The sequence below is a fragment of the Trichechus manatus genome, unplaced genomic scaffold (assembly GCF_000243295.1).
Source record: "Trichechus manatus latirostris isolate Lorelei unplaced genomic scaffold, TriManLat1.0 scaffold00027, whole genome shotgun sequence".
Classification (NCBI taxonomy): Eukaryota; Metazoa; Chordata; class Mammalia; order Sirenia; family Trichechidae; genus Trichechus; species Trichechus manatus.
The window spans coordinates 3,358,119-3,378,429 of NW_004443963.1; the positions used below are offsets into that span (position 1 = coordinate 3,358,119).

General features: G+C 39.5%; 1 non-coding gene across 1 annotated transcript; it reads left to right on the forward strand.

Annotated features, from left to right (window-relative positions):
- The first annotated feature begins 10,388 nt into the window (after window positions 1–10,388).
- LOC111820138 (U6 spliceosomal RNA) lies at window positions 10,389–10,495 on the forward strand. The gene has a single exon (XR_002823683.1). It is a non-coding gene; the product is annotated as a U6 spliceosomal RNA (small nuclear RNA).
- Window positions 10,496–20,311: the final 9,816 nt, after the last annotated feature.

The window sequence follows — 20,311 nt, forward strand, 5'->3', positions numbered from 1 at the left end:
AGACAGCCATGTGAAGACAGAGGCAGAGATGGGAGTGATGCATCTACAAGCCAAGGAACGCCAAGGATTTCCAGGAACCACCAGAAGTTAGGAGAAGCAAGGGAGGATTCTCCCCTAGGGCCTTCAGAGGGAACATGGCCCTGCTCATACTTTGAATTTGGACTTCTAGAACCAAGAACTATGAGACAATAAACTTCTGTTGTTTTAAGCCACTGAGTCTGTCATAGTTTGTTACAGCAGCCCTAGGCAAATAATACACATTCTGAGTGGAAGCAATCTCTGTGTGTGAGAGGTGTGTGTGTGTGTGTGTGTGTGTGTATTGTCTAAATGAACCTGATGGGGAGATGAGGTGTGAGCTGAGCCATAAACAGTGATTAAGATATGCCTGGCTCAGGGCACAGCATAAGCAAAGGCATGGAGATGCATTGGTTCATGACATGAGCATCAAGTGTGAACAAAACACTGTAAATACAAGGGCGGGTGAGAGGCAGAGAAGCAGCAGGAGCTGAGGCTAGAAGTTTAGATGGCCCTGAGCCTTTATTCAATCATTCCTTCTTCCACTCAGCAATTTTTTGTTTTTTTTGAGGGCCCACTGTATACTAGGACCTGTGTTCCTTGTTAAGGATATAGCAGTGAGCAAAAGTGGGCACAATGCCTGTCCACATGGACCTTTCAGTCCTGGGTAAAGAGCCATAGTAAGATGATCATATCTGTGTTTTGGAAAGACACATCTGGTGGTCACGTGGAGGGTAGACTTGAGAAGGGAGAAAGTAGAAGCAGGGACACTACTTGTGAAGCTGGTGCAGTGGTCTCAATAAGGGATGATGAAGACTGAATACAAGGCAGAAGCAGTAAATGCTGAATGAACTCTCAAATAGCTAGTTATGTTGGAAGTAACACATCACTAAGATTGAGCATGATGACAATCAACCATTTATGACTATCTCATTCATTCATTTAAGAAATGTATATTGAGAGGCAGCATGGTGTAGTACATGGGCTTTGGAGCTATATAATCTGGCTCTGTCATGCATTATCTGGGCAACCTTGGAAAGTTACTTCATCTCTGTGCCAAAGACTTTTCATCTCTAAAGCAGACACAATAGTAACAGAATCTATCTGTACTGGGTTTAATAGTGCCCCAGAAAATTCAACAAGACCTTATTTGGAAATAGGGTTTTTGCAGATGTAATTAGTTAAGGGAAACCCTGGTGGCATAGTGGTTAAGAGCTACAGCTGCTAACCATGAAGGTCAGCAGTTCAAATCCACCAGGTGCTCCTTGGAAGCCGTATGGGGCAGTTCTACTATGTCGCTATGAGTCGGAATAGACTCAAAGGCAATGTTTTTTTTTTTTGTCTTTTTTAATTAGTCAAGATGAGGTTATACTGGAGTAGAGTGGGATCTAATCCAGTGACTGGTGTCCTTATAAGAAGAGGAAATAGACATACACAGGGAGGATGCCATGTGATGATGGAGGTCAGAGATGGAGTGAAGCAACCAAAGCCAAGAAATGCCATGGATTGCCAGCAACCACCAGAAGCTGGAAGAGGCAAGGAAGAATCTTCCCTAAAGGCTTCAGAGGGAGCATGGCCCTGCCAACACCTTGATTTCACACTTCTAGCCTCCAATACCGTAAGAGAATAAATTTCTGTTTTAAACCATCCAGTTTGTGGTAATTTGTTATAACAGACCCAGAAAACAAATACATGATGTTGCAATGAGTATTAAATTCACTAATACAGTAAAGTGCTTAGAACAGTGGCTGCCACATAGTATGTGCTCAATAACATATAAGCTATTATTATTATATTCCTGGCACTATTCTTTGAAGTCTCCTGACTGGCTCACTTGACCAAGAAAATATCCTGTTGAACCAATTGCTGGTATTTATGTGTGGGTGGGTGCTTGGGTGAGTAAGAACGATGTTGGGCAATATCCTTATCAAGCACTGGCATCATGTACTTTGGAAATCAGCATCAACATCCTGTCACTCACGCAACACACTTCTGTCCCCTCTCAGGCACAAAGGCTCCTGTTTCTCTACTAGATCCCCTGCCTCACTAAGGAAAGAGGCGTAGAAAGGTCCAGTTTAAGGCTCTGTCATTGGACAGAAGCTGTTTGCTCATCTTGAAGCCCTTATGTCCTGGGAAGGCCAGGGTCAAAGATTTCAAGTCTCTCCCTGGGTTGACAGGAAGTGGAAATGTGAACATGGGGAGGGGCACCCGGAGTGGTTTCTGGTGGAGGTGGGCGGGCAGCCGGGTATGTGTGGGAGAGACGGGACCCTGACCAGACTCCTTGCTGTAATTGCCTGTTTCTGTGTCTGTATCCCCACGAGACTGTCACGTTTTCGACAGCAGGCACCGTTTCTATCTTGTTCATTTTTGAATCCCCAATGCCTGGGCACAGAGTTGACATATTTGTGGAATGAATGATTCACTTTGGAAACTTTTAACCTGTGTGCAAGTTAGCTTTCTTATAATGAAAGTGAATTCTTTACGTATCTAGAAAACTTCAGCATCATTCAATGTTGATCTTAAAGAGGCCTTGTCCGATTTTCCTCTTTGGAAATGTTTGATGCTCACAGATATCTGTCATTTATTGAGGGTTTACCAAGTACCAGGCACAGTGCTAAGGGATTCACAAATATCTCATTTAAATCTCATGGCAGCCTTGTGAGGTGGGTGTTCACATAGTTGGTAAGTGCCTACTGGGCTAAGTTTAAAACCCAGGTCTCTCTGACTCTATAGTCCAGGCTCTTAACCGCTAAGCTTTCCTGCCTCACAAGCAGCATTCCTGTCTCAGATTTTACAGTGGCTGTAGTTCTTTAAAATGGACTTCCAAGGACAGCTAGGCCTCCTAACTATTTAGATCAAGTGACCCTGGAAAAAAATGAAAACTTGACTCTTGAATAAACTGCAAGAGGATATACACGGTTAAGCCAAAAAATAGTAACACTCATTTTGTATAAACTTTAGCTTAGGCCCCATGATGCTAGAGGAGAAACCTCCAAATTGCTCCAGGCTTTATCTTCCTTTCTATTTCTCCCACCATTGGGTACTCTGTGGGGACTAGAAGAGTGTGTCTAGTCCAGGTCCACACATCGAGATGACAAATCGCAAAAGGAGGCTGATTTGTATTCTCTTTCAAACCAGGCCTGAACTAGGAGGTTTTTGTTTGTAAGCTTTTTTGTTTTTTAATCAATTTGCCTTATTGTCTTCGTATTGTGTAGACACAGCTCTGGTGCTACCCTATTATGAGTTTGCTATTCTTCAAGATCTAAACACAATGGGGGTGACTTAAGGACAGGGTTTCAGCTTCTGACTCTCCATGGTTTTGTGGGTTTAAGTTAGTGTTATTTGAAAGTTTTTGTGTGTGTGTGGTTGAATATATACTATAACTTTTTCTTTTGTGACAACAAGATTTATACTGGCGGTGTCTCTCATACCACTGGAAACTGGAAGGAAATCGACAATGTGAACCTCCGAGAGTTTTAAAGAGACAGCAGCCATTATCTGGTGGTGATGGCTTCAAGCTGCTCTCCAGCCCTGGTGCCCCATCACACTCACTGGCGAGGTCCACAGAGCAAACGATCTGTCAGAGACTGAATACATCACACACGCATTCAGACAAATTCCCCTGCTTCTTTGTAATTAAGATTTTTTCCTTACGTGAGGAGGAATTCAGGAGAAAGAGGGAAGGGATAGGATGGAATTGTATTAAAAACCAATTTACTTCCCAAGTTTTTAGCTGATTTTTCACTTCAGATAACTTGGCCTGAGAGGCGAAGGGATTTGAACAAAGTATAGAGGCTGGCATTCCATTTTGTATATCATTTTGGCTCCGGAGAACTACTCCTAGTAAAAAGGAGCCTGTGAAATGTAGTTGTTTTATGCAACAGCTAACAATACTAGTCTTTTATAAATCATAAATTCTGTTAACCTCAAACAATTTGGAGCCACCAACTGTAATCTATAAGGTTTCAACTCACAGGGATTTCATTTCTCCTTGGTGCCTTTCAGGCCATTAGGCAAATATTTATATGAAGTTCTCAGTTATTAGGAGATTTAAAATCATTGTGTGTGAAATAGAAACTTCTTGTCTATACCTCCTTAGTTAAAGTTTTATATGAGTTTTTTTCCCTTTTCCTTTTGTTGAATACTTTCTGTAATTTTGACAGCCATTGGATTTCATTTCTTTTAGACTTAATTTCTGATAAACAAACCCTAGATAGATTTTATTTTTTGATGGAGGGAATAGAGAGGTGGGCAAATTGTCACAGTGTAATTGTTACTTTTGGTGGTATTTTTCTGCACCAAGTGTGTTTATTTTCTTGAAAGTACATAGGAATCAATGACCATTATTACTTGATACTTGACAGCAGTTAGGATTCTTTGGCACAAGCAATGCTAAACAGCTCTAGAGAAATTGAGCAGAAAAGGAATCTATTAGAAGGATATAGCATACTTAGAAAATCAAAGAAAAGGCTAGAGAATTGGACTCTGATGGCAAGAGGAATTAGAACAGGTCTAGGGGAAGGGCTGTTCCGTGGTAGAATTCTTGCCTTTATGCAGGAGACCTGGGTTCGATTCCCGCAAATGTACTTCATACACAGCACCACCTTAGGTCAGTGGAGGCTTGTGTAATGCTGTGATGCTGAACAGGTTTCAGCAGAACTTCCAGACTAAGACAGACTAGGAAGAAAGGCCTGGTGATCTACTTCTGAAATTCAGCCAATGAAAATCCTATGTATCACACGTGTCTGATTTGCAACTGATCATGGGGATGGCACAGACCAGGCAGCATTTTGTTCCGTTGTGTATGGGGTTGCCATGAGTTGAGAGCTGACTGGACAGAAGCTAACAACTTCCTGTGCCACAGGGAGTATTCAACAGTCCCAACAGGATGTCACTGTGGAATGAGAGAACCAGTGAGCTCCAACTGTTTACTCCCTACTTTGTCCTGTTGCTATCTCTCTGATCAAGATTCACAGTCCCGGAAGGCAAAGTCTGATTGGTCTAGTTTGGTCACATTCTCTATCCTTGCCTTGAAGAAGGTAGACTCTGTGTTTTGGAAAGGCCCCTCCCCATCCCGACATTCCTCATCATGGAATCCCCCTGAAAGGAAATTGGGTATTGTTAGGAAGGAGAAGGAATGCTGGACAGCCAAAATCAAACGTGCACTCCTTGCTATCATCACACTTAGAGAAATAAGCAAAAGCAAAAAAAAAAAAAAAAAAATCCTTTTCTTCTTCAACCAAATGCAGGAATTTCAAGGGTTTCAATAAGTCTCTTCTCAAATTAATTTTACCTCAGTGAGAGGAATCCGATCATCTTAGAAATACAGTGAAACCATTGTGAAATCCCTTTGGCTTCAAAGTATAGAATGTCCTGGGAACAATACCCTTGATTCAATTCCACACTGTAAGTTTGCAGTTTAGAAGAATGGCTTGGGTTTTCCTCCAAGTCCTAATGAAAGTTAATAATCGAGAGCCGGGCTACATGCTTTTATATGGTTGCTTATTATGAGCTATTTAACTTTTACAGCTTTATTAAATATTTTATGGAAAGGTTTATTTCATGTTTTATTACGGCTTTGGAGGATGGTCATGTTTGGCCTAGAAGCCTGACAGATGAGCACAAACTTTTTGCAAATATCGCTGGTAAGCAATTTCTGGGTAAAATCGTGTTTCATTTTGACATTTTGTGGGAGTGAGGCTGGGAGTGGTTCTCCTTAGTGAAGCACAGCAGAACTGGGTGATTAGGAGGAAAAGGGAAGGGAGTTGAGAGAAGGAGGAGCATGTCTCACATTCTAATTTTTTAGATGCAAAACAATTTTTTTTTTTTAATAGAGGTCCCCTTTGGATGGAAGTGAACATTTGAATTAGGAATCCCTTCCCCACTTAAAACACGTGTAGCTTATATGAAATATACTTTAAAAAACTAAAAATAGTGTTTTACAGTGTATTTATTTCATCCTCATAACAAACACATGAGGTGGGTAAAAATAATAACAGCTCCCTTTTACTAGGTTTTCCAAGCCTGTCCGAAGCACTTTACATGCAATGTTTCATTTACTTCTTACCATCCAAACCAAAACTTGTTGCTGTCGAGTCCTTTCCGACTCACGGTGACCCCATAGGGCAGAGTAGAACTGCCGCGTTGGGTTTCCAAAGCTGTAAATCTTTTCTTTTTCTTTTTTAATTTTTTTAAATTGTACTTTAGATGAAGATTTATAGAACAAATAGTTTCTCATTAAACAGTACACGTATTGTTTTATGACATTGGTTAACAACCTCACGGCATGTCAACACTCTCCCTTCTCGACCTTGGGTTCCTATTACCAGCTTCCTGTCCCCTCTTTCCTACTAGTCCTTGTCTCTGGCCTGTTGTGCCCCATTAGTCTCATTTTGTTTTATGGGGCTGTCTGATCTTTGGCTGAAGGGTGAACCTCGGGAGTGACTTCATTACTGAGCTAAGGGTGTCGGAGGGCCATACTCTCGGGGTTTCTCCAGTCTCTGTCAGGCCAGTAAGTCTGGTCTTTTTTTGTGAGTTAGAATTTTGTTCTACATTTTTCTCCAGCTCTGTCTGGGACCCTCTGTTGTGATCCCTGTCAGAGCAGTCAGTGGTGGTAGCCAGCCACCATCTAGTTGTACTGGACTCAGTCTGGTGGAGGCCGTGGTGGTTGTAGTCCATTAGTCCTTTGGACTAATCTTTCGCTTGTATCTTCTTTTCTTCATTCTCCCTTGCTCCTGAAGAGATGAGACCAGTGGAGTATCTTAGATGGCTGCTCACAGGCTTTTAAGACCCCAGACGCTACTCACCAAGGTAGAATGTAGAATATTTTCTTTATAAACTGTGTTATGCCAATTGAGCTAGATGTTCCTGAGACCATGATCCCCACGGTCAAGGCTGTAAATCTTTACAGAAGCAGACTGCTACATCTTTCTCCTGCGGAGCAGCTGGTGAATTCGAACCACTGACCTTTCAGTTAGCTGCCGAGCACTTAACCACTGTTCCACCAGGACTCCTTCATTCTCACCATAAGGCTGTGAAATTATTATTATTAATAAATTATTATTAATACAACTCCAATTTATAGATGGGAAACTGACGCTTAAATGAGTTTCCCAAACATCTGACTCCAAACCCAATTTACTTCTGACTCTACCACAGGGACCTCACTGCCTGGTGGTTTGATGTGTAGGTCTTTCAAGTTATCAATTGATCTTGGAAACATCTTTTTATTTTTCTACAGGCAACATAAAATCTATTGAGGGAACACATTCTGAGATTATAGTAACACTAGCTATTTGTTGCCAGTCTCAGATTTGCCCTGTGGATACTTTCCCATCCTTCCTTTACTCCAGGTCATTAACTTTTTAGAAAACAACTCAGAAAGTCCATATTCTTGGTTCTCATTTGTCATCTTTGCTGGGAAGTCAGAGATTTTCTTGCAAAACTTACATGGTTAAGTTTAACTTCACTCTTCAAAGCAAAAATCCTTTCTTCTAGCTATTTGGAAATCAAAGGCTCATGCAAAGGATTCCTAAATCCTTGACCAGTTTTTACTGAGAATCCAAATTTTGTATTTCCTACTTAATCTTGTTAATGTTGCAACGAGGAACTCACTTGACATCCCTTTCTTTGTAAAAGCACCCTCTGTATACTCCATATACAACTTGGCTTTGTATACCATCGCATGTGTTTCACATATAACATAGCATTACTACTATCATTAATTGAGAGCCTACTATGTGTCAGAGACTGTGATAGGCACTTTATATATGTTATGACATTTAATTCAATTCTCATTACAACACCAAGTGGTGAGTATTCTCATCTCCTTTTTTACACATGAGGAAATTAAGGCTCAGAGAGGTGAAGAGGCAGATCTGGGCTTCAAACTCAGATCTCCACTCTCCAGTATCTAATGGTATTTCTATTACTCCATGCAGGCTTTATCTGGAGTGAAATAGTTGGCTGGGATGTCCAACTCAGTTCACTGGGGAAATTTTCCAAAGTACTGTGACATCTGAGTGGGGTGACGTGTGGGTGACATGTGCCCTTGATTGGAGCTATTTTCTGGCCTTTGACTTTATTGACCGGGAAGTCTCCCACCATACATTTTGATTAGTCTGCCCTCCTCTCCCTACTTCAGAGTCTAAAAGTTCTCCCTCCTCTTTTGCCCAAGCAACATTCTCAGCCACTAGTGTCACAAAGAATATACCAGGCACATTCATCTCTGAAAATTGGTATGACTCTTGATCATTGTGAAACTTGACATTTTATTTGTGAGCACATGTGTATGTGTATGTTTAGTTAAAGGAATCTGGGGTAGAGTGTGGGCAGAGGACAAGACATTACTGAAAGAAATATGTGCATATCTTGTGTGTCCACAGTGTCTTCCTATTGGGGAAGGGGCATATAACCAAGATTGTGTGTGTATGTGTGTGTGTATCTAAATAAAGTTTGTCTGTATACGCTCATGTGTATATTTGAATGTGGTTTGTGTGTGTGCAAGCACAGAAGAGAGCATGTAAATTGGGGGAGTGCATGCTCAGGCAAAAGGGAAGAAATATCCAAATCTCAGGCTTAAAGTTCAGTTGAGGGAAATACATGAATTCAAAGAGCTCAAGATACAATCCCTAAGAGATGAGCAGTTTAAATTTACCCTAGACTAGTGGTATTGTATAGGACTTCCCATTTAAGTTAGAAATGTACTCAATATGAAGATACTCTGAATAAAGCAAAAACAAAGAGACAGGCAGGTCCTTTTTGGACACACCCCTAAGGAGTCCATACAAAAGGGATCATATTATAGGCCATATTACCATTGAGATAACCCTAGAGCTGTCTACTTATTGTCATCAAGTTGATTCTGACTCATAGCAACCCCATAGGACAGAGTAGAACTTCCTCATGGAGTTTCCAAGGAGCAGCTGGTAGATTTGAACTGCCAAACTTTTGGTTAGCAGCTGAGCTCTAGGCAAGGGCTAATTATTTCTATTTACCTTTCCTGCCTTCTCTAACTCCCTAACACATTGGTCTTTTAATTATATCAAGATACTGGATGACAAGGGGACTGGATGGAGCAAACAATCAGAAGTGAGGTCCATCATGGACTAACTTAGTATAACCTGGGGAGAGTCACCGACTCTCATTGGACTAGCACAATGGAAGCCTGGTGGCACAGCAGTTAAGCACTAGGCTGCTAACCAAAAGGTTGGTGGTTCAAACCCACCCAGCAGCTCCATGGGAGAAAGAGCTGACGATCTAGTCCCATAAAGATTAAACCTGTTACCATCAAGTCGATTCCAACTCATAGCGATCCTATAGGACAGGGTAGAATTGCCCCATAGGGTTTCCAAGGAACAGCTGGTGGATTTGAACTACCAACATTTTGGTTAGCAGCTGTAGCCCTTAACCACTGCACCACCAGAGCTCCCCCATAAAGACTACAGCCTAGAAAACCCGATGAGGCATTTCTACTCTGTCGCATGAGGTCTCTATGAGTTGAAACTGACTTGACAACACCTAATGACATAAAAACAACAAACAGGCATAAGCATAATAATCCAACATACTTTACAGAGCTCTTATATGAGTCAAATTAAAGGATGTGAAGCCTTATGAATAGTACATAAATTATTAACCAAAATAAGTTGTTAGTATTGTTATTGTCTGGGAACCAAATAGTTGATTTTATATGTTGCTTGAGTTTCTCTACTAACTATTAAATCAAATAAACACCCGACCTAAGCATAGGAGCCAGAAGATTTGACTTTGAGTTCTGCTTTTTGTCACCTTTTGGCAGAGTAATATTTGGGCAAATCATTTTACCTTTTGAGCCTTTGTTTCCACATCTGTGCAATGGGTCTAATGACACTCTGATTAACTCACAGGATTGTTTTATGGATTACATGGGATGTGAGAAGAGTTTGTAAGCTACAAAATATCAGAAAATAAGTGCTAAATTTATTAGCATTTCCTTTGTGAGTTACTAGAATGATCCTTTTTTTCTCTCTCTTGGTTCATGTGGCAAAGGGGGAAATAAACATTTTATTTACCTCCTTATCTCTGAACGCATAATTAAGAGATGGCAAGTGTTCTTGGATCCAGATGTATTATTGTAATTATGTAACACTGAATAGTTGGCTTATCAGTTAGTTAATATTTAACTAATGGTTTTAGTTTTGTTACCAACCTAGATGTTTTTACTTTTGTATCTGCAAGTTAAATATACAGACATCAGTTGATTCATTCATCAAGCATTTTACACAGCACCAGGTAGATGCTAGATACACAGAGATGAAAAATACATGGTCCCTGTCTCCAAAGGCTCCCAGTCTAGTTGGGAAACAGACAAAGTAAAAAAAAAAAAAAAAGTGGTGCTCACTTTGGCAGCACATATACTAAAATTGGAGCAATATAGAGAAGATTAGGATGGCTCCTGCACAAGGATGATACACAAATTTGTGAAGTTTTCCTTTTTTTTAAGTGAGTCTAACAAGGCATATTAAGTGCATTAATAGAGGCATATAGAGGTGCTGGTGCTATGGGTGCAGAGAAGACAGGGGGGTCTAACTCTGACTGTCAGGGACTGTTGCCCCAGATGGAGGTGATGATGGAGTCTAGCAGGTAGGCTGAGTGAAAGTTTACCATGCAGACAGAAGGGGGAGGCAAGAAAGATTCAAGGCAGACAGAATGACACAGAGGCAGAGAATGTGGAACGGCGAGAGTGCATTGCACATAGTGGAATTGCAGGTAGATTGGTGTGACTGGTTTGGATGCGTGCAGAGATATAGCTAGAGCTTCTCTCCTAAGAGTGGGAGAGTGAATGACCAGTTTACTAAGGACTTGTAATTACATCATGCTTGATAAGATAGAAGGTCAGAGAAAAAGAGGAAGACCCTGGACGAGACGGATTGACACAGTGGCTGCAACAATGGTCTCAAGCATAACGATAGTGAAGATGGCGCAGGACCAGGCAGTGTTTTTGCTCAATTGTACATGGGGTCGCTGCCATAGATTGATTTGTGTCCTCCAAAACTATGTGTCAACTTGATTCGGCCATGATTCCCAGTATTGTGTGGTTGTCCTCCATTTTGTGATTGATATAATTTTCCTATGTGTTGTAAATCCTTATCTCTGCCTGTGGTTAATGAGGCAAGATTAGATTATGTTGAAGAGGATTAAGGTGGGATGTAACACCCTTGCTCAGGTCACATCCCTGATCCAATGTAAAGGGAGTTTCCCTGGGGTGTGGCCTACACCACCTTTTATCTTACAAGAGATAAAAGGAAAGGGAAGCAAGCAGAGAGTCGGGGACCTCATACTGCCAAAAAAGAAGCACCAGGAGCAGACTGCATGCTTTGGACCCGGGGTTCCTGTGAGGAGAAGCTACTAGTCTGGGGAAGATTGATGAGAGGGAACGTCCTCCAGAGCTGACAGAGAGAGAAAGCCTTCACCTGGAGCTGATGCCCTGAATTTGGACTTCTAGCCTACTAGCCTGTGGGAGAATAAATTTCTCTTTGTTAAAGCCATCCACTTGTGGTATTTCTTTTATAGCAACATTAAATAACCAAGACAGTCACTATGAGTCGGAACTGACTTGACAGCACCTAACAACAGCAATTACAGGCTAAGAAAATTGAATTCTTTCTGTATAAGAATAAGGACTCATTAAAGGATTTTAGGCATTGACATGATCAAATCTGCATTTTAGAAAAAGTCAAATTCAAACCATTGTTGAACATCTACTTTATACTCTGTCCGAAACTCTGACAGATTAAAGAAAAAAATAGATTAAGGTTCTTGATCTTCTGGAATTTGTAACAGAGAGCATACTGGGGACTGTAAATTTTCCGTCCTTGATTGGTTTAGAGAATAAAAGAAAAGGTACCAGGAAGGAGAAACTCATCTCTCAGACTGATAGAGTAACAGCATATAAAGGTCCAATAGACACTGGTGTTTGGGCAAGAACGTGTTCACATCAGCTTGCCTCCCCCTGCCCCAGTAGGCTTTTGATGAGGGAACTCTTACAAGACCTCTGTGGGTGAGGCCAAGCGCAAGCTCCATATCCTTCTAGTAGCAAACATCAGTTATAGATCTCTCTTTCCTTCTTTCATTAAAGAAAAGAGAAACCTCTGTGCAGTATGAAAACATACCATGTAAAGGCAAAATATTCTAGGCCTATGGAAAGTTATGGCAGAAAGAAAGGAACAAATTTCTGAGGCTTGAAAGATGAAGATCATTATCTTCAAAAATGATTTTTTTTTTTATGGGAACGAGAAGAATTTTTAATAAGATACAAATAGACCTGGAATTTTTAAAGATAATAGCAGAGAATCATGAGAAGAGAACATTCTGAAATGAAAGTACAGCAGGATGAAATGTGAAGACAATAAGTTCAACAGAAAAGGGAACTGGGTGTGAGATAAGGAAGACGCAGCAGCCTGTTTAATTTACCCACCCAGGTCTCTTTCTCAGAGTCTGCTCTCATACTCTCCATTCTCAGAATGGGTAAAAGACAGGTGATTTGCCCTGCTCACGGTTGATGGACCAGGGAAAGACATCTGATCCAAACTTGACCAATCAGTCTCTCTCTCCTAGACTACTGGAATATGGAATTCTACCCAAGCTCACATGGTGAAGAAAGAGGGGAATGTAATACTGCCTTGGGGGCCATTTTCTTTCCTGTACGTGGAGAAACAGAGATGTGGACGGCAGAGAGGAATGAATTAAGAAGATACACAAAGAAAAGCATAGACAAGAGACCACAAGATCTGGAAAGAGATAGACACAGAGAGAAAGTAGCTATCTTGGTTCCTGACACCATTCCAATTTCTCATTCCAGTCTCCCAGGAGGCCTCATTAGACTGCCTGACTTTGGGTTTTATGAATTGCACTTGTATTATTTTAAAAACATTCCACTTTTGGCCTACCCTAATTTGAATTGGATACTATTATTTGCAACAAAATGGTCCTTGACCATAAAAGAAGAATTGCAAGAATACTAAAAACTAAACATAGCAAAACGAAAAACCCAGTAGTAGTGTAGACTTTTGTTTTCAAAGTTAGCTGGAAAGTAGCTTCCACTGTAGCATTTCTTGATTTCCCACAAAAATACATATAAATTAAAGGATTTAAAAAACAGCTCACAATAACATTGGAAGTTGAGGCTGATAGTCAACCTAACTCCAGAATCAAAAGGATTGGTTTTCAGTTCTTACTTGGCTTAACCTTTGAATGGCATTTGACATTGTGGGCTAGTCCCTCTTTCTCGAAGCAGTTTCTTTCTCTGGTTACTCTGACTCTAAAGTCTCCCGATAGCTTTCATTTTTCTTTGGCTGTGCCTTTGTCCATTTTCCCTGCCCCTCCTTTCTTTTCCTTTTTTTCTTTTTTTGTTGTTGTGCTTTAAGTGAAATTTTACAATTCAAGTTAGTTTCTTATTCAAAAATTTATACGTACATTGTTATATGACCCTAGTTGCTCTCCCTGTACTGTGACAGCACACTCCTCCTTTTTGCCCCGGATTTCCCGTGTCCATTCAACCAGCTCCTGACCCTCTCTGCCTTGTCATCTCACCTCTGGGCAGGAGCTGCCTATTTAGTCTCAGGTATGTACTTGAGCTAAGAAGCACACTCTTCACAAGTATCATTTTATGTCCCATAGTCCAGTCTAATCTTTGAAGAGTTGGCCTCGTGAAGGGTTTTAGTTTTGGGCTAACAGAGAGTCTGAGGACCATGTCTTCTGGGGTCCCTCCAGTCTCAAACAAACCATTAAGTCTGGTCTTTTTAATAGAATGTGAGTCCTGCCCCCCACTTTTCTCCTGCTCCGTCAGGAACTCTCTGTTGTGTTCCCTGTCACGAAGGTCATTGGTTGTAGCTGGGCACCATCTAGTTCTTCTGGTCTCAGGTAGATGAAGTCTCTGGTTTATGTGGCTCTTTCTGTCTCTTGGGCTGATACTTTCCTTGTGTCTATGGTGTTCTTCATTCTCCTTTACTCCAGGTGGGTTGGGACCAATAGATGCATGTTAGATGGCCGCTTGCTAGCTTTTAAGACTCCAGACAACACTCACCAAAGTTGTTCCTCCTTTCTTACTTGACTCTTTAATGGTTTCCTCAGGGTTATTCCTGGGCTGCCTTCTCTCTCACTCTACACACTTCCTCAAGGTGGTCCCACTCACCCAGTGGCATCACTAGAGGGGTGCGGGGGTGGGGTGGGGTAGTGTGGACTCCACTGGGTGACACTGTCAAAGGGAATGACACCAAAATGACTGTCTATAAAATTTTTGCGCAGTATTTCAGCAGAAATTTATTATTTTTTATAAAAATATCCCTATAGTTAGTTATAACAACAGACATAATTTTTCATAAGCCCAGCTTATTTGTTGTTGTTTGGTACCATCAAGTTGGTTCTGACCCATAGCAACCCTATTTACAACAGAACAAAACCCTGCCCAGTCCTGTGCCATCCTCACAATCATTGCTATGTTTGAGCCCATTGTTGCAGCCACTGTGTCAATACATCTCATCAATGGTCTTCCTCTTTTCTGATGACCCTCTACCCAGCTTGCATGTATCAGTATACCTACAAGGCTAATACTCTATACTAATTTACTTTTTGAACCTTCTAGTATGCTTGGGTCAGAGCTGTTGTTATTACTCAATTACAATGGTGCTTTGAATCACGTGGTTTCCTCTGCATGCACTACAAGCATGTGCTGTTGTTTTCGTTGTTGCTGGTGTTGTTATAGTTGCTGATTTTGTCAAATTTTCTGGTGGTTTAGCTACAGTATTGTGGTAGTTAGCATGGGGGGGTGGTGAGACCAAGAGTTACTGCACAGGGTGACTCCAACTCTAGTGACACCACTGCACTCACCCTCCTGGTTTCTGTTACTATCCATATGCTGATGGCTTTAAAATCTATAAGCTCAGTTCATAGCTTCTGAGTGTACTAACACCTGCCTACTCTAAATTTCTACTTGGATGTTGCAACAGTATCTCATACATAACCAAACTCATACTCTTTCCAGCTAAACTGGCCTTCCTCCAATAAATAGCATCCTCTCCATGTGCCCAGTATTTAAGCTAGAAACCTGGAATTATACTGGAATACTCCTTCTACCTTCTAAATATCCAAGCAGTCACTAAATCCTGTTATGAAGACCATAGGAAAGAAACTAAGACTCCCAATGATGTTTGACTTAGGGCCAACAACTCCAAAGCTTTATCTTTTCCCAGTGTTCATTGTTTGTCTCCTTCTGGGCAGTCCTGACAGATTCACTCCCCTCCCCTATCCAACACAGGTCCTGGCAAAATATAAAACCTCACTGTGTGTGTGTGTATGTGTGTATATGTGTGTATGTGGGGTTGGGGGAGGCAGATGCAGAAATAAAGAATTCTAATCACAGTGGATGATGGGAATTAATTTTGAATAAATACCACAAGTTCAGAGTCTCAGAGAACGAGGTAATGAATGTAGGGAAAGAGGTGAGTTATGTGAAATTGTGAGAGAAACTGGGGATTGGAATGGAATGAAACACACTGACCTACCCTCATCCCTGTCATGCTCCCTCCCACCCCTGATCTGTACAGCTAAAAGGAGTTTTGTTTTGTTTTTTAAATCACAGGACAGAGTATAAGCCCAAGGGCAACCCACGCATTCTGTGGACAAACGCTGTCTGAAAACACTTTTCCATGTTTAAGAATGATTAAAGATGGAAAAATAAACAACATGGGGTTTACGGGGAGGGAGTAGACTGCAGAATAAGGGAAAGGAAAAAAATATTGGAAGAGTCAAAGGAAGAACCTATTTCTGAAAATGATCTATTGCAGTGTATTAGTTAAAGTGTAGGCAAAGCTGCTGTGAAAGAGATATCCCAAAGGAGAGCGGTTTATTCCTTTATCATATAATGGTCTAGAGGTGGCATGGTCCAGGTTGGGAAAGCAGTTCTGAGAGACCCAGATCCCTTCTGTCTTATTACTCTGCAATCACCTAGGGCAGTGCCACTAAAAGTGTGGGCCAGACCAGTGCTGGATTGGGAACTACTTGTCACCAGTCAGTGATGAGACAAGTACAGAAATTATTTATCTTATCTCATTGTGAACTGATAAACAGGTTAGAGGTAAGAGTACTTGTTTTGCTGCTGACCTACAAAGAGTTTGCAGATTGCACCATTCTTGAGTAGCTGCCCTAGTGAGTTATGCTTATTTCTGTGCTTAAAACTGGCACACTAACACCACACAATGTGCAAAGATATAAATGGAAAAATCCTTCAGAAAGAGCAGGCAGTAAAAGGAATGTACCAATATGAAGTTAACAGGATGGAATGAAATACTAGAGGATATGATTTAAAAAAAAGAAAGAAAATGGAATGAGATGAAAAATGAAACAAAGATGGGAAACTAAATTCAACAACAAACTTAAAATCCACATTGTAGTCAGTAGAGAGCATAATCAGTGTCGTAGAAACGCTATTGTTATTGTTGCTGTTAGCTGCTGTTGGGTCGATCCCAACTCATAGTAACCCCATGTGACAGAGTAGAACTGCCCTACAGGGTTTTCTTGTCTATAATCTTTACAGGAGCAGATCGACAGGCTGTTCTCCGGCAGAGCCACTGGGAGGGTTCGAACACCAACCTTTTGGTTAGCAGCTGAGCACTTAACGATTGTACCACCAGGGCTCCTTACAAACTCTAATGAGTGGTTTAAAAGATAAATCTGAGCTGTTCTCCTAGAATGCAGAAAAATGTCACAGAAATTCAAAAATTAAAAGAGAAGATGACAGATGTGGATGCCAAAACAGACAACTAAAACTAAAAAACTGATCATTTATTCTCCTGAAAAAAGAGAACAACACAAATAGAACCAAATCATCAATTAAAGGTATAAGACAAAACAATCTTAATTGGGATAAAATGAGACACTTTGGAGATTTAAAAGGCTTACTACATTCCAGAAGAAAATTAATTAAAAAAGAACCACACTTACATCCAAGCAAGATTTCTGGCCTAGGAGGATAATTGAAAATGCATTAAAACCCAGGTAGAAAAATCAATGATGGGAAAAATCTAGCTTCCTCCTTCTTCACAGCAAAAAATTCTATGCTTACAGAGTTTTGAGGAGAAAAAAGATTGTAAATCAAGAATTTTATACTAATTAAGTTATCTTGCTTTTTAATATTGAAAGATATCAAACTGTCTTTGGCTTAACTTATTCTGCAAATATCTCTATGCTTATTATGTGCCAGGAATTTTAGATACAGTGGTAAATGAGACAGTATATACAAACCAAGAAAATAGACTAACCGTGTACCCTTCTTGAAAATTTGTATTTGAAGGCATTCTCTAAAGTAATGAAAAATAAAGCAAAACAAATGAACACAACTGGTGAAGTAACGATATAAAAGCTTTGGTCATAAGAATTGAAGCCAGTGAATATAGAAGGTAGATAAGACTAAATTATGGTAAATATGGTTATAAAACTCAATATAAATTTCAATTTTTTCAAGTTGAAAATATAAAATGAACAATATTATAAATAACCTGGATGTCAAATCCAAGATTATTATCAACAAAGACCATGCCTTGAGGATAGGGTGGGAGAAATTAGATAAGAGGAAGTAAAAGCGCTAAATAAAAAAATTAAAAAGACATTTTCTCATTCCTAAGCAAGACAAAGCTTGGTTAAAAAAAAGCTTTTGAAAATCCTACAAGTAGCCACTTTGTAGAATTAATAGCAAGAAAACTTAAAAATAATATACTATTACAAGATGGCAGATGATCATATATATTAGTCTTAACTAAGGGCATTCATGGATAAATTTATATTATTAAAAGACAGACTCAAACTACCAAAACACAAAGTCTAATTATTTCTTTTATAGCAACACACTTAACACACCTTGAAAGGTTAAAAGCAAAATCACAAGCAGTGGTAGATGTTGCAAGTTCAACAAGAAAGGAGAGATTAAAATATTAATATCAAAGAAAAATTCAAGGGAAAAGCATTACATGTGACAAATAATTGTTTTTTGACACTCAATAAAGATATAGCTTTCATAAACATTTTCTTGCTAAACACTATTACATTGAACTAGATTTGGCAAAGACTGTAAATACAAATAAAATTGAAATCTTTTCTCCTTAGACCAAGCCTATAAAAGTGAGATAAATAAAAGATATATTTAAATATTGAATACATAAAAATTATATTTTAAAACGGGAAAGAAAATTTTTGTCGGACAAAAGGCCAACTCGTGGCATGGGGTGGAAGGAGAGTGGAGGTCCCAGCAATTAGTTAAAGCTGATTTTGCAATAAGCCACTGAGGGGCAGGCACCCAACCTAGAAAGCCACAAGTTATACGGAAGACACTGCAGCTCAGCACCCAATCATGAGGACTCTGTTGCAAAAGATGAACTCACAACCGACACTAAATCCTTGAGAAACAAGTACACCTTAAAAGAGTAGTACTGAGTGGAGCAAGCATAAAAACTCTCACTTTAGAAGGAGATAAAGGAAGAAGTCATAAGTAAGAATAGGAGTTTATAAAATAGGAACAAGTGGCCATAAAAGAAATCATAGTAGAGAGCTTGGGAGGAAGTATGTGTGTATGTATATATGCATATACATCTGTTCATGTGTATGAATACACAAAGAAAATAGCTCTTAAGATGCAGTAAATAACATGCTGGGCAGAGCTGTCTTAATTTCCCAGTGCTGCTGTAGCAGAAATACCACAAGTGGGTGGTTTTAAAGAACAAAATTTCATTTTCTCACAGTTCTGGAGGCTAAAAGTCCAAATTAGGGTCTTGGCTGTGCCTACTTCTTCCTTGTTGGTAGCCCCAGGTGTTCCTTGGTTTCTTGGCTTGTAGACAATCCTTGCATGAGGTCTGTCTTCCCCTGTGTATATGTGTGTGTGTGTCTATTTTTGGTCTTTTTATAACTCACCAGTGATCAAATTTAGGATCCACTCTATACTAGTATGACATCACTAACAAAAGAAAAACCCTATTTACAAACAGGATCACATCCACAGGTACAAGCGCCAGAAGTTCTACACAGATATCTAGGGACACAACAATCCATAACACAGCCAAAAACCTTATGTGAGGAATTCACTTTAAAATATAGCACGAAATAAAAAGAGGTGGAAAAGAAGAAAGAAGAGTTAAGAGACATGGAGACTAGACGCAAAAGTCCCAACATTCACCTAATAAAAGTATCATAAAGATAGAATAATTAAAATGGCAAGAGAGATAATATTTCAAGAGCCCACCAAGTGACAACTCAGATAGAGAAAAGAAAACTATACTTAGAAAGATTGTTGTAAAACTTTAGAAGATGAAAGATAGAAAAAAATTTCCTTAAAACTACGAGAGAGAAAGGTCAGATTACCTGCAGAGGAACGAATATCATTTTAAAATAACTTTTCATCAGCAACATTGGAAACAAGAACACAATGAAAAATATTTCAAAATTCTTGGGGAAAAATAATACTGAATCTGGAATTCTATACCCAGGCAAACTTTCATTCAATAGTAAGGATAAAATAAAGACATTTTCTAGTCAGCAAGCACACATGAAGTTTATCAGCTAAGGCGCTTCTTAGTGGGGAAAGGGAAAACTATTAGATAATATAGTCCAGCATGAAGAAAAATGAATCCAAAGAAATAGTAGAATACAAGAATCATCAATGATAAGCAAAGAAAACAGTCTAAATGTTTACCGTATACAAACAAACAAACAAAAAACTTGTTTTAAAAAATTATTAACCAGTTGTAACTAAAACTACGTTAGAAAGTTTAAGGGGTGGGAGTTAGCTAAGAGAAGTAACTGCATGCTAAGTTTCTTGTATTGTTTGGGATGGAGAAGAATATAAATACTGATTAATTCTATATTTTTTTTTTTGGTAAAAGAAATAATACATTTGAAGGCTGAATGAATGAAGGTAAATACTTGGTGAAGAGAAACAGAATGCATAACTTAAAAACAGTAGAGGGAAAATAGAACAAAATTTTTTCTTAATCTAATCAAATGTTCAAGAGAGATAAAGCAATGACATTATAAGAGAAATACATAAAATAAGATTATAAGAATAAGTGTAAATGTATCAGTAACAGAGTATATAGTCAGTTTGAATTACACAATTAACAAGAGTAATCCAATACAAAATAAAGGACTCTAACTCAATAAATAGAAAAAGTATACCTTTTAGTCAAAATGATATAAATACTAATTATATACAATGCCAGAGGGGAAACCTCATCAAAGTTGATATTGTATAAGCTATGTTCACTAACTGCAG